Source organism: Cherax quadricarinatus, unplaced genomic scaffold (assembly GCF_038502225.1).
Source record: "Cherax quadricarinatus isolate ZL_2023a unplaced genomic scaffold, ASM3850222v1 Contig2095, whole genome shotgun sequence".
Lineage (NCBI taxonomy): Eukaryota > Metazoa > Arthropoda > Malacostraca > Decapoda > Parastacidae > Cherax > Cherax quadricarinatus.
The window spans coordinates 9,746-32,827 of record NW_027197121.1 but is presented as its reverse complement, the minus strand read 5'-3'; the positions used below and the strand labels follow the sequence as shown (position 1 = coordinate 32,827).

At 41.7% G+C, this 23,082-nt stretch overlaps 1 long non-coding RNA gene across 1 annotated transcript; it reads right to left on the bottom strand.

Annotated features, from left to right (window-relative positions):
• Positions 1-4,546: 4,546 nt before the first annotated feature.
• On the bottom strand, positions 4,547-21,489 carry LOC138851787 (uncharacterized). Its single transcript, XR_011391397.1, has 3 exons — positions 21,363-21,489; positions 18,651-18,757; positions 4,547-7,208 (listed from the first exon to the last, which is right to left on the bottom strand). It is a non-coding gene; the product is annotated as an uncharacterized lncRNA (long non-coding RNA).
• Between the last annotated feature and the right edge of the window lie 1,593 nt (positions 21,490-23,082).

Genomic DNA, 23,082 nt, shown 5'->3' with positions numbered 1-23,082 from the left:
ACGGAATATCAGTGCGGAGAAGAAGGGCACTTTCATTAAAGGTCCCATCAGGAAAAGGATCTGAAGAATACAATAAATTATAGCCTGAGATGTGAGAAATAACAGCAGAGTGTAATTTTGGTTCCTGTAAGCAAACACCAACAGGGGCAAACTGGGAGAGTAACATCTGAAGCTCACCCCGATTACCCCTGAGGCCGCGTATATTCCACTGTAAAAAGGCCATGATTGGCAATGATAAAGATACTTGAAATCCGCAGGTAAGGGTTCCTACGGACTAGAAGGGTTAGAAAAGTCCACATGCGGAGGCAGTGGAAAATGTTCAAGCAGCGAAGGAACGGTGCGCTGTGAAGAAAGGAGTTGCGCAGATGGAGCAGAGGAGAGAGAAAGAGCGGAAGGTGGATCAGTGTCCATTGATGGTTTGGTCTCTGCAATATATTCAGAGATTGCTTCAAGTGTTTCGGAATTCAGAGATGTCGTATGGGAGACAATATTGGGAATGGTAGGGGGAGGATGAGTAAAGATTGGAACTGTATTGGACTGTACCAAGGTAGGGGGGGGCGAAAGGGTGGAGGGAACTGGAGAAGCGTGGCAGGGGACAGAAGAGACAGGAACCTGGGAGGTGGCAGAAGAGGAAGAAACTTGGGAGGGAACAGGGGAGGAAGGTACATTACGAGGAGGAGGGTGAACCTCTGCACTTGTAACTGAGCCAGTGAGAGGGGAAGAACTAGGGACAGAGACAGGGAGGGTAAAATGAGGAGGTGGAAGATGGGTAGGAGGTGTTACCGGACCTTTTTTTGACTTTTGAGAAGTAGAGGGACGATTGGGAAGAGGTGTCGTACGAGGTCTCGTCGATACTGAGGCTTGTAAGAGAGAACTCGAAGAAGCGAGATTAGACTGAGGCGTTGAAGTAGGGACGTCTGAGCCGAGGACAGCAAAAGGATTAGATACAGGAGTGATTATGGGAGAGGTAACCACAGAGGTGGGTGTAGAAGATGGGATACCAGAAGTGGGGGGACGTTTTGAAACACGGGAATAAGAAACACGTGGGAGTCTCCCTTGGAGGCGGAGATGAGAAACTGCCATGGCATAAGGGAGACCTTCTGTCTCTTTGAGGTAACGGATTTCCCGCTCGTTTAAATAGACCTGACAACGGCGAGAGTACGAAGGGTGAGCCTCATGACAGTTAAGGCAAGAGGGAGATCGATTGCAAGACGTATTAGAATGGTCATCGGCACCACAGACTGGGCATTCGGCGATAGATCTGCAATATTTCGCTGGATGGCCAAATCGCCAGCAATTTCTACACTGTTGTGGTGTAGGGATCACCTTTCGAACTTGTAACCGATGTCCTGCTATATAAACTGAGGATGGGAGTTCTCGGCTGTCAAAAGTTAAACGAGCCACATTGCTAGGGTATCGTCTCCGCCCACGGGCAGGAAGAACGTAAGTGTCTACCTTGAGGATTGGGAGATCTTGGAGTTCCAGCTGTTCTAGAATGTCGGTGCCACATGTCTGGAAATTTTGTTGAACTATGGTATGGGGCAGAATAACGGTACCACTACAAGAATTGAGGGAATGATGTTTTTCAAGGGTGACAGGAACAGTATCTATATGGGAAAGACGAGAGAGCTCACGAGCCTGGGTAGCATTCTGTACGGTAATGATGCGCGTACCGCTCTTAAGAGCATGAAAAGAAATATCTTTACCAACATGGCGTAGGAGTGCCTTGCCAATACTATGGTCAGAAAGATAGGCAGTAGAGGAAGTTGGTCGTAAAGTGAAGAATTTAGTCCACTGTTCAGTCTGAAACTGAGCGTGGAAAGGTAGTGAAGGACGTGTCGATCGTTTCTGAGAAGAACGAGAAGGTGAAGGTGGAGAAGTATCATCAGCAGGTAATTGTCGTTGACGTTTAGGCGTGGGACCAGAGTTGGTCCGACGTGGAACGGGTCGGCGATTTGAAAATTGCCGCACCGTAGAGGAGAGGCCGGAAGCATAGTCAGAGGAGAGCGACGGTCTGATAAATCGAAGGAGTCAGTCGAGGCCTCAGTACCTGAAGCGGGTGAGGAAACAGCACCGGCAATAGGTACAGAGGCATGAGGAATGTCTGAAGAGTGGTCCAAAGACGAGGCGGGGTCAGAACGGGGTGCGGTATCAAGAAGGGGCCCGGGGGTACCAGGTTCATGGACTAGGGCTGCCATGGTTAGGTTACTTCTTTCTTTTTGTTTTTAAGAAAAAAAAAGAAAGAAGAAAAGAAAATAAAAATAAAAAAAAGAAAAAAAAAGGGGGGACCGGGGAGGGATAGTTCCTAGGAGGAATGAAAGGGCCAGAAATCTCCCTCCGCGCCCAAGAGGACTCGACACCGCTAGTAGCGCAGATGCAGCATGGAACCCGTGCCATACCCTACCCTTCATGCCAGTAAACCAGCAATCTGGGATAGCAACCTCACATCTGCCGAGCTACCTCGGTGGACAAAAGAGAGGGCGGCCGGATATCCGCCACAAAGCATACCTCCTTCAGCCACCACCCCCGGAATCCGAAAGGTGGCTTCCAGAGATACACCCGTCGCCCAAAAGACACCCAAAGCTACTCCGGGATACCGGAGAGGGATCGGGACATCCCTAGGCAATCCAGATTCCACGGCAAACTACGCCACCGCCAAGAAACCTCAACGGAATGGGATGGACCCCGGTGTCCTTTCCCCTACCTAGGAACTAGCGCGCCTGTGGGAGAAATCCCAAAGGACAAAAAGAGGAAGGGCAAAAGGGAGGGGTGGGGAGGAGGAGGAGGAAAGGAAAAAGGGGAGGATGGGGAGGATGGGATAGGGGAGGGGAGATTGGGGGGTAATTAGGTTCGGTCTGAGGAAGAAGACCGATAGGTCTAATTCCTCAGACCAAGAGCCTCTTCACCACGCCAAGGAGCCCCCCTTGAAGAGGATCACCTTTCGAACTTGTAACCGATGTCCTGCTATATAAACAGAGGATGGGAGTTCTCGGCTGTCAAAAGTTAAACGAGCCACATTGCAAGGGTATCATCTCCGCCCACGGGCAGGAAGGACATAAGTGTCTACTTTGAGGATTGGGATATCATGGAATTCCAGCTGTTTGGGAATGTCATTGCCACGTCTGGAAATTCTGTTGGACTATGGTATGGGGTAGAATGACAGTACCACTTCAAAGATTGAGGGAGTGATGTTTTTCAATAGTGATAGGAACAGTATCGATATGGGAAAGGAGAGAAAGATCATGAGCTTGGGTAGCATTCTGGACAGTTATGATGAGCATACCGCTCTTAAGAGCATGAAATGAAATATCTCTACCAACATGGCGCAGGAGCGCTTTGCCAATACTATGGTCAGAAAGATAGGCAGAAGAAGAAGTCGGTCTTAAAGTAAAGAATTTAGTCCATTGTGTGGTCCGAAACTGAGCGTGGAGAGGGAGTGCTTGACGTGTCGGTCTTTTCCGAGTAGAATGGGAAGGTAACGAAGTATCATCATCAGGAGATTGTCGTTGGCGTTTAGGAGTGGGACCAGAGTTGGTCCGACGTGGAATGGGCGGGCGATTCGAAAATTGCCGCACCGTAGAGGGAGAGGCTGGAAGCATAGTCATAGGAGAGCGGAGGTCAGACGAATCGAAGGAGTCAGTGGAAGCCCCGGTACCTGAAGCGGGTGAGGAAACAGCACCAGAGAGAGGTACAGGGGCATCAGGAGTGTCCGAAGAGTGGTCAAAAAACAAGGCAGGGTCAGAACGGGGTGCGGTATCAAGAAGGGGCCCGGGGGTAGCAGGTTCATGGACTAGGGTTGCCATGGTTAGGTTACTTCTTTCTTTTAGTTTTTAAGAAAAAAAAAAAGAAAGAAGAAAAGAAAATAAAAATAAAAAAGAATAAAAAAAAAGGGGGGACCAGGGAGGGATAGTTCCTAGGAGGAATGAAAGGGCCAGAAATCTCCCTCCGCGCCCAAGAGGACCTCAGCACCGCAAGTAGCGCAGATGCAGCATGGAACCCGTGCCATACCCTACCCTTCATGCCAGTAAACCAGCAATCCGGGATAGCAACCTCACATCTGCCGAGCTACCTCGGTGGACAAAAGAGAGGGCGGCCGGATATCCGCCACAAAGCATACCTCCTTCGGCCACCACCCCCGGAATCCGAAAGGTGGCTTCCAGAGATACACCCGTCGCCCGAAAGACACCCAAAGCTACTCCGGGATACCGGAGAGGGATCGGGACATCCCCAGGCAATCCAGATTCCACGGCAAACTACGCCACCGCCAAGAACCTCAACGGAATGGGATGGACCCCGGTACCCTCTCCCCTACCTAGGAACTCGCGCGCCTCTGGGAAAAATCCCAAAGGCCAAAAACAGGAAGGGCAAAAGGGAGGGGTGGGGAGGAGGAGGAGGAAAGGAAAAAGGGGAGGATGGGAGGATGGGATAGGGGAGGGGAGAATGGGGGGTAATTAGGTTCGGTCTGAGGAAGAAGACCGACAGGTCTAATTCCTCAGACCAAGAGCCTCTTCACCACGCCAAGGAGCCCCCCTTGAAGAGGGCTTCCTTCCCTACCCTGCAGCGCTGTATAGCCCTTGTGGCTTAGCGCTTCTTTTTGATTATAATAATAATGACAATACAGCAGTCCGCCTACTCATTGCCCTGAACATCAATATGACCAGGGACCCAGCAGAATATTCTTTGATTCTGCTACAAATGCAGCACAAAGTTGTATAAGAACTAGGGGATAAGGCAAATCAAATTTTTTAATAGCTTGCAAAGCACTAGTCAGAGATTACTACAAATGTTTAGGCAGACTTAGATGCAATATGGATAATTGCAATGAGAACTGCCAGGTCAACTGTAAAAATGTGAAGTCTAATAAATGACCGCATACAATGCTGCAAACCTGGCACCATGAGAGGATTTAGAACCATCAATGTACACTGCAATGGCATGAGAATGAGACTGGAAGTGGTTGAGAAAAAGGGAGCAAGATGCAACTGTAGGTATTTGAACCTTCATGCACGGCAGTGGGGAAAAATAGACATGAGGGGGAGGACAGACCTAGATGCTAGATGAACATACAGAGGGGGCAACTGAAGAGAAGTTAAGAGTGAAGACAAAGAGCAAAGGGATGGAATGAACAAATAATGGACCTCTACTAATGTCCGTTACTATCCTGTATGTAGAAGGACTGTGAAGGTCACAAGAGCAGACAAAACAACAAGAGGCAATGGGTATCACGGCGATTGTGAGGAGCGAAAAGCACCTAGACATTAATGTAGTCCCTGATGATAGATGGGATCAAGTTTAGAGAATTGTGGGGGAGGCTGCAGAATATACTGGTCCCCATAGTCTAGTTTCAATAAAATTAGGACTGAAGGTGGTTTTTACGATCGACCCCCATGAAAGATGAGCGAGGGTTCTAAGGAGGTTCAGCCGGCTATGGCAAGTTGCTTTCAGGCAGGTAATGAGAGGTTTTCAGGACAGCCAGTGATCAAACAGAAGGATGAGAAATCTGATCATATCACATTCAGGGATATGGGAGCCATACAGGTATAATGGAGTATCAGAGACAATAGAACATCTGGTGAAAGTAATTTGGTGCATTTTAGCACCAGAAAATTTAAACCCATGAGTAGTGGCCCAATGGGAAACACAGTTGACAACATCCTGGATGGTGCTACTTATGTGGCAGTCATCAACATAAAGTGATTACCAAATATTAGATAGGAGAACAAAGGCTAGATCATTTATTATAATCAAAGAAATCACTAAACCGACAAAGGTCATACACTGCCAGATCATTTATAGCAAGGAGAAAAAGTGTGGAAAGTACACATTCCTGAGGAACACCTTCAGCTTGGACAAAGTCCGGAAAAAGCAAATTATTTACCCAAACATGGAAATGTCTCTCAGATAAGAAGTTTTTAAGGAAAAATGGCAGACTGCCTCAGAGGCCTAAGGAATGAGATTGGGCCAAGTTGTTATATCTACAAGTAATGTCATATGACTTTTCAAGATCAAAAAAGACTGCAATAACTGAATGTTACTAGCAAAGGCATTATGAAAATAGGTATCTAAGCGGAGTAAGGGGTCAATAGTTAAGCGGCCCTTGTGAAATCCAAATAGACTATTGGAGAGATTACCATGTATCATCCCAGTAATTAAAAAGTCCCCCTGAAGTTCCTACAAGCATCCCAGTAATTATATAAATCATAACAAAGGCAGAAAGGTTAAGGCAGTTAAAATACGGTCCATTCAGGGATTTTTGTGATGAAAAAAGCCTATTTTTTTTCATTCATGAGGGAGCAATAAACACTTAAAAGGTCATACATTGCCTTGGGAGTATGGGATGCAATCATATTTAGTCCAAGGACAGGGAGGTAAGCTCCTATTCCATGGCTCAAGATCCCATCACTGGTGTCAAGGCACAAATACCTATACCCCACTCACCCACTATTACACTAGAGAGAGGAGTGCTAAACCTGTATGGGTACTATAGCAACTAGGGTAGAGGACAGGTTCCTTTACAGCCTGAGTGATCTGGCAGATAGTGGTCTCCTATTAAAAACTACACTTGTTCTGGCAAAATTTCTGATATCTGCTGGTAGCAGACTGAATAGTCTTGGATTATGGATGTTGACACAGTGTTGCCTAATTGTGCCCAAGACATCCCTGCTTTTCACTGGGTCTATTTTTAACTTAACCCTTAAACGGTCCAAACAGATCGACGTTCAAATTCGTATTGCTACAAAAGTAGATCTACTTTTTTTTTTTTACATATTTTCAAATATAACAAAAAAATGTAGATAAAAGTTTTTTTTACACATTTTCAAATGTAAAACAAAAAAGATCTACATTTTTTTACATACTTTCAGATGTTGAAAAAACGTATATATACGTTTGGACCGTTTAAGGGTTAATATCTCTCTCATTCCAGTTAATTTTTATGGTAGTGTTTAGATCCATCTCTTTCACTCCAGTACTTTGTAAATGGTCCAAGTTGGACCGAAACACCGTCGTAGCTCCTCTCTCCTATATGTGGGTTGTGTATTGTTCCATTTATGGTATTGTGCCTTTTTGCTCTTACTCCAGTATGTTGTTATGGTGGTACACAGGCTTGGGATTAAGCCCTCAGGTGTCTTCCATATAATGTGACACTCTCTCTGCCATCTTCATTCAGTAATCATCTTGCTGGCCCCTCAGTACATGCTGACACAATCCTGTAATAAAAATCAGCACTTATTTACAAAATTCTACTCATGATAGTCTACCTTGGTGCATGCTTTATTTTCATTCACACACTATTCACATTTTTTTACCACTTATTCTTGTACCAAAGTTGGCTCACTCTACACTTTCACCATCATTCATTCAAAACTTGTCTTGCCACAAGTTAACTAAAATTGCAATTTAAATAACGGTACAAGTTCAAAATTAGAGGCAACTGGGATTCAAATATGTTCAAAAGTGAATATAACAGGGCTCACAAATTAGGTTCAGAATTCCAGGCAAGGTTATTAGGGTTCAGTTAAGAGGTATGGTACAGAGGTGCTTAACCCCTTGACTGTCGCAACCCCAAATCCTGAGGTATCCCCTGGTGTTGCAAAATTTTGAAAACTTTTCAAAGTTGATAAAAAAAAAAAAAATCTTATGAAATGATAGAGAAACTTTTCCTGATTGTAATGACACCAAAAGAATGAAATTTGATGGAAAACTCACGGAATTACGCTCTCATGAAGTTAGCGATATTTACGAATCGGCGATTTCGCCCACTTTGAGCCCTATTTTCGGCTAATTCCATTGTTCCAATCGACCAAACTCATAGCTATTTCTTTAGAACTCCATTTTTTCTATCGATTGAGTACAAGAAACTGCCCATTTACCAATTTCAACTACCCAATAACGTGGTCAGAAATTTGCAATTTGGCCAATTTCACGAAAATTAAAAAATATGACAATTTCAAAATAGGGTCCAGAATGAACAATGCAGACATTCCTGGCTCTAAAATAACATTTTCTTTGTTCATCAGTCACATCTCCAGGCCCCTCTGATATTACTCTTGCTTTCTATTTTGAATTTTTATTCAAACAAAAAATAGAAGATTTACTGTTATGCAGACTACTGCAATATTGTAATAATTGTATAAATAATGTCAACCCATTCATGACTGCATATTAGAATGGCTACTTGGACATTTATTGGAAAATGACATCATTTGTTTACTTTTGAACATCGGCAAAAATCAAACATTTCCCCTACTTTGAGCTCCATTTCAAGGTTCTTTTCATAGTAAAACCAATCAAAATCACCTCTATTTCTATATGTTTTCCATTCTATCAAGTGAGACCAAGAAAACGAGAATACGACCATAAATACTATGTGAAAATAGACCACAGAGTCGGCATTTTAATTAAAAAAAACGGTCGGAGTTTTTTTTTCTCATTATGCACTGCATTCTGCAGGATTTTTTTTATATGGTACACACTGACCACACAGAACCATTCTATCACATGTAGGCGTACCAGCTTTCTCCTGCTTGACTTGAAGTCGTTAGAATTTTTGAGTATATATACGTCAAAAACGGTGGCTCGTAAGACATATATATACGACCAAAACAGTCAAAGGGACAGCCCAGGTAGGTACTACCATCCTGTGGTAGTAGGTTGGTACACAGTAGCCACTCAGGGAGGTATTACCATCCTGTGATAGTAGGCTGGTAGACAGCAACAGCCCAGGGAGGTACTACCATCCTGTAATAGGTTGGTAGACATTATTATTATAATCAAAAAGAAGCGCTAAGCCACAAGGACTATACAGCGGGTTGGTAGACAGCAACAGCCCAGGGAGGTACTACCATCCTGTGATAGTAGGCTGGTAGACAGCAACAGCCCAGGGAGGTACTACCGTTCTGTGGTAGTAGGCTGGAAGACAGCAACAGCCCAGGGGGGTACTACCATCCTGTGGTAGTAGGCTGGCAGACAGCAACAGCCCAGGGAGGTACTACCATCCTGTGATAGTAGGCTGGTAGACAGCAGCCACCCAGTGAGGTACTATTGTCCTGTGGTAGTAGGCTGGTAGAGAGCAACAGCCCAGGGAGGTACTATTGTCCTGTGGTAGTAGGCTGGTAGAGAGCAACAGCCCAGGGAGGTACTACCATCCTGTGGTAGTAGGCTGGTAGATAGCAGGAACCCAAGGAGGCATGTTCTAGAGTCCTGTGGTAGTAGGTTGGTAGACAGCAGCCACACAGGGAGGTACTACTGTCCTGTGGTAGTAGGTTGGTAGACAGCAGCCACACAGGGAGGTACTACTGTCCTGTGGTAGTAGGTTGGTAGACAGCAGTTGACCAGGGAGGTACTACCGTCCTGTGGTAGTAGGTTCATAGACAGCAACCGCCCAGGGAGGTACTACCATCTTGTGGTAGTAGGTTGGTAGACAGCAGCCACCAGGGAGGTACTACCCTCCTGTCAAGTGAGTGTACAGTGGAAGCCTGTAATTGTTTTACATGACGATAGTATTGCTGGTGTCTTTTTGTCTCATAAACACTGAAGATTGCAGGTACATCTTGAGACTTCTACTTAGACTTAGGTCACACTACACATGCATGTACAAGCACATACAGTGGACCCCCAAGTTTTGGCAGCTGTGGCTTTCATGAAATCCAACTTTTGGCAACTCTTTTCGTCAAAATATAGCCTTGTGGTTCATGATCTGCCTCACAATTTATCCATTGTACAGGATGTGTCTGTGCGGCCGGGAACGGCTGGGCATACACAAAGGCTCCCACACAAGATTATCAGGAGAAGAGGGGTGGAACACCTAGAAAGGAATGATCTCATCAACAGCAGCCAACATGGTTTCAGGGACGGGAAATCCTGTGTCACAAACCTACTGGAGTTCTATGACATGGTGACAGCAGTAAGACAAGAGAGAGAATGGTGGGTGGATTGCATTTTCTTGGACTGCAAGAAGGCATTTGACACAGTTCCACACAAGAGATTAGTGCAAAAACTGGAGGGCCAAGCAGGGATAACAGGGAAGGCACTACAATGTATCAGGGAATACTTGTCAGGAAGACAGCAGCGAGTCATGGTATGTGGCGAGGTGTCAGAGTGGGCACCTGTGACCAGCGGGGTCCCACAGGGGTCAGTCCTAGGACCAGTGCTGTTTCTGGTATTTGTGAACGACATGACGGAAGGAATAGACTCCGAAGTGTCCCTGTTTGCAGATGACGTGAAGTTGACGAGAATAATTCATTCGATCAAAGACCAGGCAGAACTACAGAGGGATCTGGACAGGCTGCAGACCTGGTCCAGCAATTGGCTCTTGGAGTTCAACCCCACCAAGTGCAAAGTCATGAAGATTGGGGAAGGGCAAAGAAGTCCGCAGACAGAGTACAGTCTAGGGGGCCAGAGACTACAGACCTCACTCAAGGAAAAAGATCTTGGGGTGAGTATAACACCAGGCACATCTGAAGTACACATCAACCAAATAACTGCTGCAGCATATGGGCGCCTAGCAAACCTCAGAACAGCATTCCGACATCTTAATAAGGAATCGTTCAGGACCCTGTACACCGTGTACGTTAGGCCCATATTGGAGTATGCGGCACCAGTTTGGAACCCACACCTAGCCAAGCACATAAAGAAACTAGAGAAAGTGCAAAGGTTTGCAACAAGACTAGTTCCAGAGCTAAGAGTTATGTCCTACGAGGAGAGGTTAAGGGAAATCAACCTGACGACACTGGAGGACAGGAGAGATAGGGGGGACATGGTAACGACATACTGAGAGGAATTGACAAGGTGGACAAAGACAGGATGTTCCAGAGATGGGACACAGCAACAAGGTTGGAAGTTAAAGGCACAGATGAATCACAGGGATGTTAGGAAGTATTTCTTCAGCCACAGAGTAGTCAGGAAGTGGAATAGTTTGGGAAGCGATGTAGTGGAGGCAGGATCCATACATAGCTTTAAGCAGAAGTATGATAAAGCTCACGGTTCAGGGAGTGTGACCTAGTAGCGACCAGTGAAGAGGCAGGGCCAGGAGCTTGGACTCGACCCCTGCAACCTCAACTAAGTGAGTACAACATTCAGAGAGTCAGTGTGGTATGATTTGTGGGCGAGTGACCATTACCCCACGGGTTCATACGATATATTTCATAATAATCCACTGTTATTTGTGCTTTCGACTGCTAAATAAGCCACCATGGGCCCAAAGAAAGCTCCTAGTGCCAGTCCTTTGGTAAAGAAGGAAAGAAACACGATAGAATACAAGAAAAAACTCGTTGCAAAGTACCAAAGTGGAAGAGGAAGAGAGAGAGGGGAGAATGTGTGTGCGATATATACGATACTAAAGCAGCAGGTATCGATAAAGGTCATAGCGCCAGCCAGTGATAAAGTGTAGCATTAACAGTGTAGCAAGTAAGTTAAGTGATTAAGAGATAGAAAAATGACACAAAAGTAACTCTCCAATGTTGTTGGAGGTGTGTAGGGCCACTGAACATATGCCGCCTTGCTATCTGCCACCACCCTAAACCACTACCAGCATCTCCTCCATCAAACTAATTAAACTAACATCTCCTCCAAGGCAAGTGTAAATATTTCTTATTTATAAATTATGTACATTGTTTCAGTGTGAACAGTGGTGGTGGCTTCTGCTGCCACTTCCACTACCACTAATATGTACGGCTTCACTCAGTGGCCCTTATAAGCCCAACACCACCACTTGCTCCTCACATACATTATGACATATTTTATTAAGTCATATTAGATGAATTGTGATAGATAAGTAAGCCGTAGAGATGATATTAGCGTCATATTGAAGCAAAATAAACTCACTTCCCTCTCGCCTCCTACCTGTCTGCCATACACCAACAAGTCTTCAATGAAGGTAAGTGTGATAACAAAAAAGGCACAATACCGTGACTGGAACGATACACAAATAACCTGCACACAGAAGAGAGGAGCTTACGACGACGTTTCAGTCCGACTTGGACCATTTACAAAGTCACGCTAACCAGAAGTGGAGCAGGACGGCTATATATAGGCAGGAAGAGGTAGTGGTGGCAGTAGTGGTAGTAGTGGTGGTGGTAGTAGTGGGGAACTAAGGAGGAGGAGCCGTCCTGCTCCACTTCTGGCTAGTGTGACTTTGTAAATGGTCCAAGTCGGACCGAAACGTCGTTGTAAGCTCCTCTCTTCTATGTGCGGGTTATTTGTGTAAGGCAAGTGTAATGTTAAATGTTCATTTATCCATTTTATTAGTGCTTTATCTTTATTTGTCATTGTTTTCTGGATGTAAATCTATATTAAATCTTTAAAAAAAATATTTTTTGTTAATACTTTTGAGTGTCTGAAATGGATTAATTGGGTTTCCATTATTTCTTATGGGGAAAATGGTTTCGTCATTCGTGAATTTTGCCATTCAGCAGACTCTCTGGAATGGATTAATCACGAAACTCGGGGGTCCACTGTATATATACACACCCTTCTGGGTTTTCTTCTATTTTCTTACTAGTTCCTGTTTATTTCCTATCTCTATGGAGAAGTGGAACAGAATTCTTCCTTCATAAGCCATGCATGTTATAAGAGGCGGCTAAAATGCTGGGAGCAAGGGGCTAGGTAACTCTTTCTGTACAGGTCCTCCATCACAAATCCAGCATCACTGGGACCTGTAGTGTGCCGGATTACTGAGTTTGCCAGATTACAGAGTGGTTAGGTTAGAATACACATAATAAAACTAACCAACTTGACTTACACAGTTCATTGAACATCGGCAAAAATCGAATAATTCCGCTACTCTGAGCTCAATTTCAAGGTACTTCTCGTCATGAAAGCAATCAAAATCATGTCTATTTCTGTAATATATCTTCCATTCTATCAAATGAGTCCAAAAAATGAGAATACAACCATAAAAACCATACGAAAATATACTGCAAAGAGGCGGCTAATGGCTGAGAAGTGAACTCCCTTATTTATCGTCCGTCTTTTTTATTTTTGTTGTACGTTAAGAAGCATCTTTCCATCATACATTGCCCAAGTTTCAATGAGATAGCCCAACAAACAACCGAGAAAAAAAAATATTTACCAAAAATCATATATGGCAAGCCCAAGCCAGGTACTGGAAATAAGTCACTTTGTCTGACTTTTCTGGGTTATCCTAGGTTCTCTATACATACACTGCTATGTATGATAATCTATGTAACTGTATTTGTGTATACCTGAATAAACTTATTTACTTCTAGTCTGTCAACTGAGTACAAGAAACCGCCCATTCACTTATTTCAACTACCCAATAAAGTGGTCAGAAATTGGCAATTTGGCCGATTTCACACAAATTTCAACAGATGCCAATTTCAAAATAGGGTCCAGAATAAACAATGCAGACATTCCTGGCACTAAAATAACATTTTCTCTGTTCATTAGTCACGGCTACAGGCCCCTCTTATATTACTCTTGCTTACCATTTGGAATTTTTATTCACAAAAAAATAGAAGATTTACTGTTATGCAGACTACTGCATTATTGTAATAATTGTATAAATAATGTCAATCCATTCTTGACTCCGTACTGGAATTTAGACTGGCAGGCGGACAGGTATTGGACGGTGACGTCATTTGTTTACTCTTGAGCTTCGCTAAAGAATAGAACATTTTCGCTACTGTGAGCGCAATTTCAAGGTACTTTTCATCATGAAAGCAATCAAAATCATATCTATTTCTGTAATATATCTTTCATTCTATCAAATGAGACCGAAAAAATGAGAATATAACCATAACAACCATACAAAAATATACCGCTAAGCGGCCGCTAATGGCTGAGAAGTGAACTCCGCTATTTATGGTCTGATTTCTTTCATTTTTGGTGTACGTGAAGAAGTATCTTTCCATCATACATTGCCCAAGTTTGAATAAGATAACCCAACAAACAACTGAGAAAATAATAGTAATATAAATAATATTAATAATAATAATAATAATAATAATAATGTATTTATATAAGAAGCTTACGACGACGTTACTAAATGTCCTGCTCCAGCTTCTGCTAGTGTGGCTTTGAGTCGGACCGTGAAACGTCGTCGTATTTATGGTCTGATTTCTTTTATGTGTACGGGTTATCTTTGTATCACTTTATTTAGTACATACATGTACAAGGTATACAGGCTTAGCTGACATCAGTGACATACTGTTGTATAGAAAGCCGCTTGTTATGCAGAATATATCAAGAAAATTAGGTCAGTGTCCCAGGATAACACCCACACCAGTCGAATAACAGCCAGGTACCCATTTACTGATGGGTAAACATAGACAACAGGTGTAAAGAAACACGCCTAATGTTTCTACCCTGGCTGGGAATCGAATATTTACCAAAAATCATATATGGCTAACCCAAGCCAGGTACTAAAAATAAGCCACGTTGACTTTTTTTGGGTTATCCTAGGTTCTCTACACATATGCTGCTATGTGTGATAATCTATAGAGAGAAAATAACTTTTTTGTTTCATGTTTATGGTGGAGTACGAGTGTATATCATAGTTAGCCCTGTGCTATACTCCGTTTTCTCTAATATAAGCCCCCAAGACAGGGATAGGAGAATGGTATTTGTTTACCATATCCTCTTCATAACTCTGTCGAACTGCTCGGTGTTATGCCAAATATTATTCATTCTGGAGTATTTAACATGTTTTATGTTATTTATATTGTTTCTTATGTCATATTAGATCAATTGTGATAGGCAAATAAGCTGTAGTGTTGATATTAGCGTAATAATAAAGCATATTCTCCTGCTTCATGAGACTGAGCTCATGGCAACCGACAGTGGCTTCAAAGCCACCTTATCTTTAATGGATAATGTACTGTGTAGGTGCTTTACATAATGAGAAGCATTTCTTTTATTCATTGGAACCATGGCTAGGGCTAAAAGTAAGCAGGTTAAAACAATAAATGGAGAAAAAGAAATTGGAATGACTTATGCAGCAAGTAGCGCCACCAAACAGTACCAGCAGGTTGGTGTGGCGACCCTGGAAATTTGAAATTATGCTAGCCAAAATTAGTGCCGAATAACTGAAGGAACCGAATAACTGATTGCCGGATTTGTGATGGTGGACCTGTACTTGAGGTACCTAATATATCTGTGATGTAGCTACTGAATGGTGGAGTTAGAAAGACATCCCAGTGCTAGCCATTATATATGCCCAGTTACGGAAAAACTCACGGAAATAATGTAGTTCCGAGACTGGTTTGCCCGAGTTAAGATAAAGATTCAGATTCTTTATTTTAGCATGATACATTGTTTGTACAGAGGTGAATGATATTTAGGTGTGCACGCAGAAAGCCCCTTAATGTGCAGAGCATTTCGGGCAAACTTAAACTTATCTTAAGACTAAAGGCAATTATTAATTGATTGTTTACATGTATGGTATCAAGTGGTTTTAACAATAAATACTTTTACTGAGTATAACTGTTTCAAGGATTACAGTTTGGCTTATGATTACAGGTACAGTGGTACCTCAGGATATGAAGTTAATTCGTTCCAGAAGGCTGTTTGAGTGCAGATACCAAACAAATCTGTTCCCATAAGGAATAATATTAATTAGATTAATCCGTTTCAGACCCCCAAAAATACACTAACAAAAATAAACTTACATAATTGTTAGAGTTGGAAGCTGTTCGTATGCCGAAGTACCAGTGTAATAAGGTTTCTAGCATAACAACATGTTTTGAAGACATTCAACTTAATGGTTGCGAGAATTACAGATTATGAGAACAAGAATAAGTTCTTGTTTTTTTATTATTTTTATTATCACACTGGCCGATTCCCACCAAGGCAGGGTGGCCCGAAAAAGAAAAACTTTCACCATCATTCACTCCATCACTGTCTTGCCAGAAGGGTGCTTTACACTACAGTTTTTAAACTGCAACATTAACACCCCTCCTTCAGAGTGCAGGCACTGTACTTCCCATCTCCAGGACTCAAGTCCGGCCTGCTGGTTTCCCTGAACCCCTTCATAAATGTTACTTTGCTCACACTCCAACAGCACGTCAAGTATTAAAAACCATTTGTCTCCATTCACTCCTATCAAACACGCTCATGCATGCCTGCTGGAAGTCCAAGCCCCTCGCACACAAAACCTCCTTTACCCCCTCCCTCCAACCTTTCCTAGGCCGACCCCTACCCTGCCTTCCTTCCACTACAGACTGATACACTCTTGAAGTCATTCTGTTTCGCTCCATTCTCTCTACATGTCCGAACCACCTCAACAACCCTTCCTCAGCCCTCTGGACAACAGTTTTGGTAATCCCACACCTCCTCCTAACTTCCAAACTATGAATTCTCTGCATTATATTCACACCACACATTGCCCTTGTTCTCATAATAAAATTTATAACCTTCAGTGGTGAAAAATTTGTCCAGTTTTGTCCTAAAGAAGGAGATAGGTCCAGGAAATTGTGGATCTGGCAAGGACCACACCTCAAAAATTAAAACTGCTGTGTACACATTTAAATTTTTTTTTTCTTCTGAAATGGTAGAATTTTCTTTTAAGGTAATGATACCAAAAGTAAAAAATCTGATGTAAAACTTACTCGCAGAGTTACAAAAGCACAAAGTTAGTGGTCTAGGAGCAATTCGCGCATAGGCAATTTCCCCCATTAACCCTTTTAGGGTCGGCAGGCCCTCTCCTACTCCTAAACTTGTTCTCAGGGTTGGAAATTTTTTGAGAGAAAAAAAATTCTTATGAAATGATAGAGAATCTTTTCCTGATCATAATGACACCAAAAGTATGAAATTTAATGAAAAACTTAGGGAATTATGCTCTTGCAAAGTTAGCGGTCTCGACGATGTTTACGCATCGGCGATTTCACCCAGTTTGATCCCGATTTTTGGCCAATTCCAACGTACCAGTCGACAAAAATTATAACTACTTCACTAGAACTCCATTTTTCCTATCGAATGAGTACAAGAAACCACCAATTTACCGATTTCAACTATCCAATAAAGTGGTCAGAAATTGGCAATTCTGCCAATTTCACACAAATTTCAAAGGATGCCAATTTCCAAATAGGGTCCAGAATGAACAAGACAGACATTCCTGGCACTAAAATAACAGTCACATCCCCAGGCCTCTCTTACATTTCTTTTGCTTTCCACTTTGAATTTTTATTCTCAAAAAAATAGAAGATTTACTGTTATGCAGACTATTGCATTAGTGTAGAAATGGTATAAATAATATCAGCGCACTTGTGAAAGAATATTAGACTCACCAGTTGACGTTTATTGGATGCGTGGCATGATTTGTTTACTTTTGAACTTTGTCAAAAATTGAACATTTCTGCTATTTTGAGCTCAATTTCAAGGTACTTTTCATTGTGAAACCAATAAAAATCAACTCAATTTCTGCAATATGTCTTCCATTCTATAAAATGAGACCAGGAAAACTAGAATACAACCATAAATAGCATACGAAAATACACTGCAAAATCACTGTTTTAAAGCAAAAACACGGTCTAAGTTTTTTTTTTCTCATTATGCACTGTGTGCTGCAGGATTTTTTTTTATACTGTTCACACTGACCACATAGACCCATTATTTCATATGTAGGCCTACCAGCTTTCTCTTGCTAGATTTGTAGGCGCTAGAATTTATGCGTACTAGTACAGCACCATTTGTCTCCATTCACTCCTATCAAACACGCGCGAGCGTGTTTGATAGGAGTGAATGGAGACAAATGGTTTTTAATACTTGACGTGCTGTTGGAGTGTGAGCAAAGTAACATTTATGAAGGGATTCAGGGAAACTGGCAGGCCAGACTTGAGTCCTGGAGATGGGAAGTACAGTGCCTGCACTCTGAAGGAGGGGTGTTAATGTTGCAGTTTAAAAACTGGAGTGTAAAGCACCCTTCTGGCAAGACAGTGATGGAGTGAATGATGGTGAAAGTTTTTCTTTTTCGGGCCACCCTGCCTTGGTGGGAATCAGCCAGTGTGATAATAAATAATAATAATAATAGTACTGCACCAACCCTGGCGTGCAAGCCGTACTAGTACGGCACCAACCCTGAAAGGGTTAAGTACTATTTTAAGCAAATTTTATAGCTCAATTCAACCAAATTCTTAGCTATTTCGCTAGTATGCCTTCTGTTATACTGACTGAGCACAAGAAGCCACCCATTAACTATCAGAACTACCCTATCAAGGATAAAATTTAGCCAATTTTTCACAAAATTCAAAAATAGTGCAAAATAAATACTGAGACATACCAGGCATTAAAACAAGTTTCCCACTTTCATTAATTAATTTCCAAGGTTTCTCCTACATTACACTTTCCTAGAATTTTTAATCCTTCATCACAAAAAAATCAATATTAATGCTTATCTATTCTTTTACTAAATTTATAAATCTCTTGGCTCGTAAGAGAATAGCCAAAATGTTTTTTAACCATCAATGACTTGGGAAATGTCAATAAGATTACTGGCATAACTAACTGTTTGATCATTCCACAGTGGAAATAAGTCACACCGACTTCACTGGGTGAACTTTATATTATGCAATACAGTACACGCACACATTTGATTACTAATATCACTTGTGCCTTCATGTTCACTGTAAAATATTATGGTATATTATGTACTGATTGCCTAAATAAAAGATTACACTTACAGTCAGGTAACTTACTGTTATGAAGTCTTGCCATAGTTGACATGAATGCCCTCAAGATGTTTGATGAGAGAGTGCTGTAGGTAGCCACTGTCTGCAGTCATTATAGCAGTGTGCTGCAAACCCTAATGAAAAATACAATGCACAATATTAGAAGGCATCAGCATAGTAATAATTATCAACAATGAAACTGCAAAATATAGTATGAGCACCATCAATGTAAATAATTTTTTAACACTATCCATCTTCCACCAAAAATTTTTTATCCCCCAAATTTTATATTTTGATATCCAAATATACACACAAATGCATGTTCAATAATCTTCAATAGTAAGAAGACACATTGCTGGAGTATAAAAAGGCTTTTCGCTCAATGGACGACAACCTGCCCCAATGATCGCTTATAAGTTGGAGTTCACTGTACAGAGAAAATTTAAAATAGAAAAACTGTCTGTGTAATATATAGAACAAAATGACAATACCACGACTGGAACAAAAGACAAATAACCCGCACATATGAGAAAGAAACTTCTGACGATGTTTCGCTCCAAAGTCGACATTACTAGTCAATAAAGTAGAATGTAATTACAGAAACAATAATCCTAAACAAATGCACAGCAGAATTTACTTCACGTTCCTCAATACACAGAAAAAAAACATGACTGAAGAATGAATGATATCATCATTCCATGTGTTTGCTTAACCACTTAAGCCCTGCTTATTAGACCTTAGGGCATTTTTCTGTTTAAAGATCAAAAAATCTTCTTACCCGGTATCACATACCCCTCACATAATCACCGGCCCTACCCAAGATTTTACGAGGCCTTAGTTGTCAGTCTAATTAAGCAAGACAAATATTTCCCTGTTGGTAGAGTGAGTATATTGCATCCAACCACTGATGGAAATTTGACCAGGGTGGGTCACATTAGCATTTGGCCTCACTCTGATGTTAAACTTATTACAGGTGGGTTAGTCACACAAGGACCCCAATGGAACTACAAGGACCCCAGTGGAAATACAAGAACCCCAATGGAAATATGAGGACCCCAATGGAGATACAAGGACCCCACTGGATATACAAGGATCCCAATGGAAATACAAGGACCCCACTGAATATACAAGGATCCCAATGGAAATACATACAAGGACCCCAGTGAAAATAGACCATTTAGTTTTTTGGGTTATCATAGGTATTTACACATTTTTTTTAATTTACCGGCCGTATCCCACCAAGGCAGGGTGACCTAAAAAGAAAAAAAAAGGGTTTTATTTTTACATCGAGTAATTTTTACAGAAGTGGGTTACTAGCCCCTTGCTTCCAGCATTTTAGTCACCTCTTACAGCAACACACATGGAGACATAGGTTACTATGTATAATAATCATGTGTACCTTTACCTAAATAAACATACTTAATAGCTGGCTTTTTCCCAACCATCTGGTTGCTGATATTCTACAAAAATTAGCATGGCAGTGCCAGATCAACCAGGCTGTGATGGATATGCAGGCCTCCAGAAGCAACAGCCTGGTTGACCAGGCAAGCACCTGACAAGCCTGGCCCATGGCTGGGCTCTGTGAGTAATGAAACTCTCAAAACTCTTCAAAGGTATGGTAATAAGCCACAAAATTTCTACGCAGGGTACAAAAATTTATGACAAATAAAAAGTCATATCTTTTTAAATAAAAAAAATAACTAATACTCTCACAATAATTTGACAGAAATGAGATAATATACATGATCCTTTAACACACAATATTTATAGCCAGGTTAAGACATCACATACAAATCAGAATATATTAGCAAAATTATGCAATAAATTGGTAAAAAAACAGGGAAAGGAAAAAAAATATATAATAACAAAAGGCTAGAATAAGTCACATTACATAAAAACATTATTCATTACATCATTATTATTTATCCCACATGTATCACTAATGATTAATAAATAATTGCTAACTATATTACAATAATCAAAGTCAAAAGGCACAAGTAATAATATCTAGTGAATGTGTATCAACGTGTCGGCTCTGGGTGATAACAGACGTGATTTTGTTGGGATTTTTAACCCCAGAGGGTTAGCTACCCAGGATAACCAAAGAAAGTCAGTGCGTTATTGAGGACTTTGTCTTATTTCCATTATGGTCCTTCAATCTTGTCCCCCAGGATGCCACCCACACCAGGTACCTACTTACTGCTAGGTGAATATGGACAACAGGTGTAAGGAACCCGTAGCTTGATAGCCAGTGCACTCAACTCTCACACTGAGGTCCAGTGTTCGATCCCCGGTACAGGTGGAAAACATCGGGACATGTTTCCTTAAGATACCTGCTATCCATGTTCAGCTAGCAGTAAGTAGGTACCTGGGTGTTAGTTGACTGGTGTGGGTCGCATCCTGGGGGACAAAATTAACCTAATTTACCAGAAATACTCTACATAACCAGAGATGTTATATGACTCACGAAATCTATATAGAACGCCATTGGTGTGAGCTATGGTCTGTATAAGTTGCATCATGTACTGGTAGAAATAAAGATTACATAAATTGCCATACATAACAGTATATATGTAATTACTTAGCATAACCCCAATAAAAAAAAAATTGAGATTTATTTCCAAGCCGCCCATCAGGCCAGGGTAGTTCATCAAGCTGTTATTTCTAAAGAAAACATCTTTATAACAATACTTGGGCTTCTCTAACTACTTTAAATACTAACAATTGTTATTAACTCACTTGTCAGCTGCGGGACATCAAATTTTGTCTTAAAATACATGACTAATCTTCTGTTTACAATGTCTCCTCCTTCTTCTGTTGGGCTTCAGGGCCACTGACAACATGCACCGTATCGAACCCGGCCGTCCAGTGCAGGAGGAACCTCCACTCAAGTGGAAGAATGTTTTGACTAGTAACTGCTGTATAGCCCTTGTGGCTTAGCGCTTCTTTTTGATTATAATAATAATAAAATAATTTGACTAGTAACTGCATATTATATGTCCCTGATACGCCCTGAAGCCAGCAAGAAGGAGCATGTACAGGCCAATATGTATGTATGTCAAAGGCCCTAAAATCTGGAACACCCTACCTGAGAACTTTAGAACTGCAGACACATTCATCACCTTCAAAACTACCATTAGAAAACATCTTATCTCCCTGATACACCCCGTCAACTAACTACACGAATACCACCTGGTGGTTCACACTTTCACTCACTCATTTGACCATAAACAGAAATATTAATCTCAATCTTAAAATAATGAATCCTGTGATACTCTAATACTGTAACTATGTACTGTGCCAAAACAAAAGCATTCACATTGCTAAACTCACAAACTAGTATTTAGTCACTTAGCCATAATACCAACTTACCTCATAATTTGTAATATTTTACAATTAAGAATAAAACTAAGTCTGCCCGAAATGCCTAGCCATGCTAAGCGTTCTAGTGGTACACTCTGTAATGCCTAGCCATGCTAAGCGTTCTAGTGGTACACTCTGTAATCACAATTTTACTACATGTAAACCACACAATAACCAAATTCCTGTAAACTCAGCATTGTAATCCTTATAGAGAATAAACTTTGAATTTGAATTTGAATATCTCCTGACAGTCCGGAGGGCGAAATCCCTCCCCGTTGAGAAGGAGAGGTAGAGTGAAGTCACCGTGATTATAAAGTCACTTAAAAATAACTCGGGGAATCTGTCTCATGTCCCACCATTATTGTACAAGAGAGCGGCCCATGTCCTTTCGCATGCTATCTCATTACTTTTTAACAAGTCACTAGAGACTAGCACCTTCCCGAAACTACTCAAGATGGCAAGGGTTGCATCAATACATAAAGGTGGTGACCCTACAGACTTAAACAACTATAGGCCAATATCAAACTTACCATTGCTATCCAAAATCTTCGAGAAACTCGTGCACAGGAGACTATATTCATTTATAATGTCACAAAACATACTCAACCCCTGCCAATTTGGATTCAGGAAAAGAAAAAGCACTAATGATGCAATTATAAAAATGCTAGATCTGCTTTACACAGCATTGGAAAATAAGGAATATCCGTTAGGAATTTTTATTGACCTAAGAAAAGCGTTTGACACAGTAGACCACGGCATCCTACTCCACAAACTTGACCACTATGGTATAAGAGGTCATGCGCTTGCATATTTTAAATCCTACCTTTCTAATAGGTATCAGTATGTCACCATTAAAAACACAGCAGGACGGAGAGAGATACATGATTATATACACCTGGAAAATCTTAGAGGGGCTAGTACCGAACTTGCACACGAAAATCACTCACTACGAAAGCAAAAGACTTGGCAGACGATGCAACATCCCTCCAATGAAATGCACGGGTGTCACTAGCACGTTAAGAGACCATACAATAAGTGTCAGGGGCCCGAGACTGTTCAACTGCCTCCCAGCACACATAAAGGGGATTACCAACAG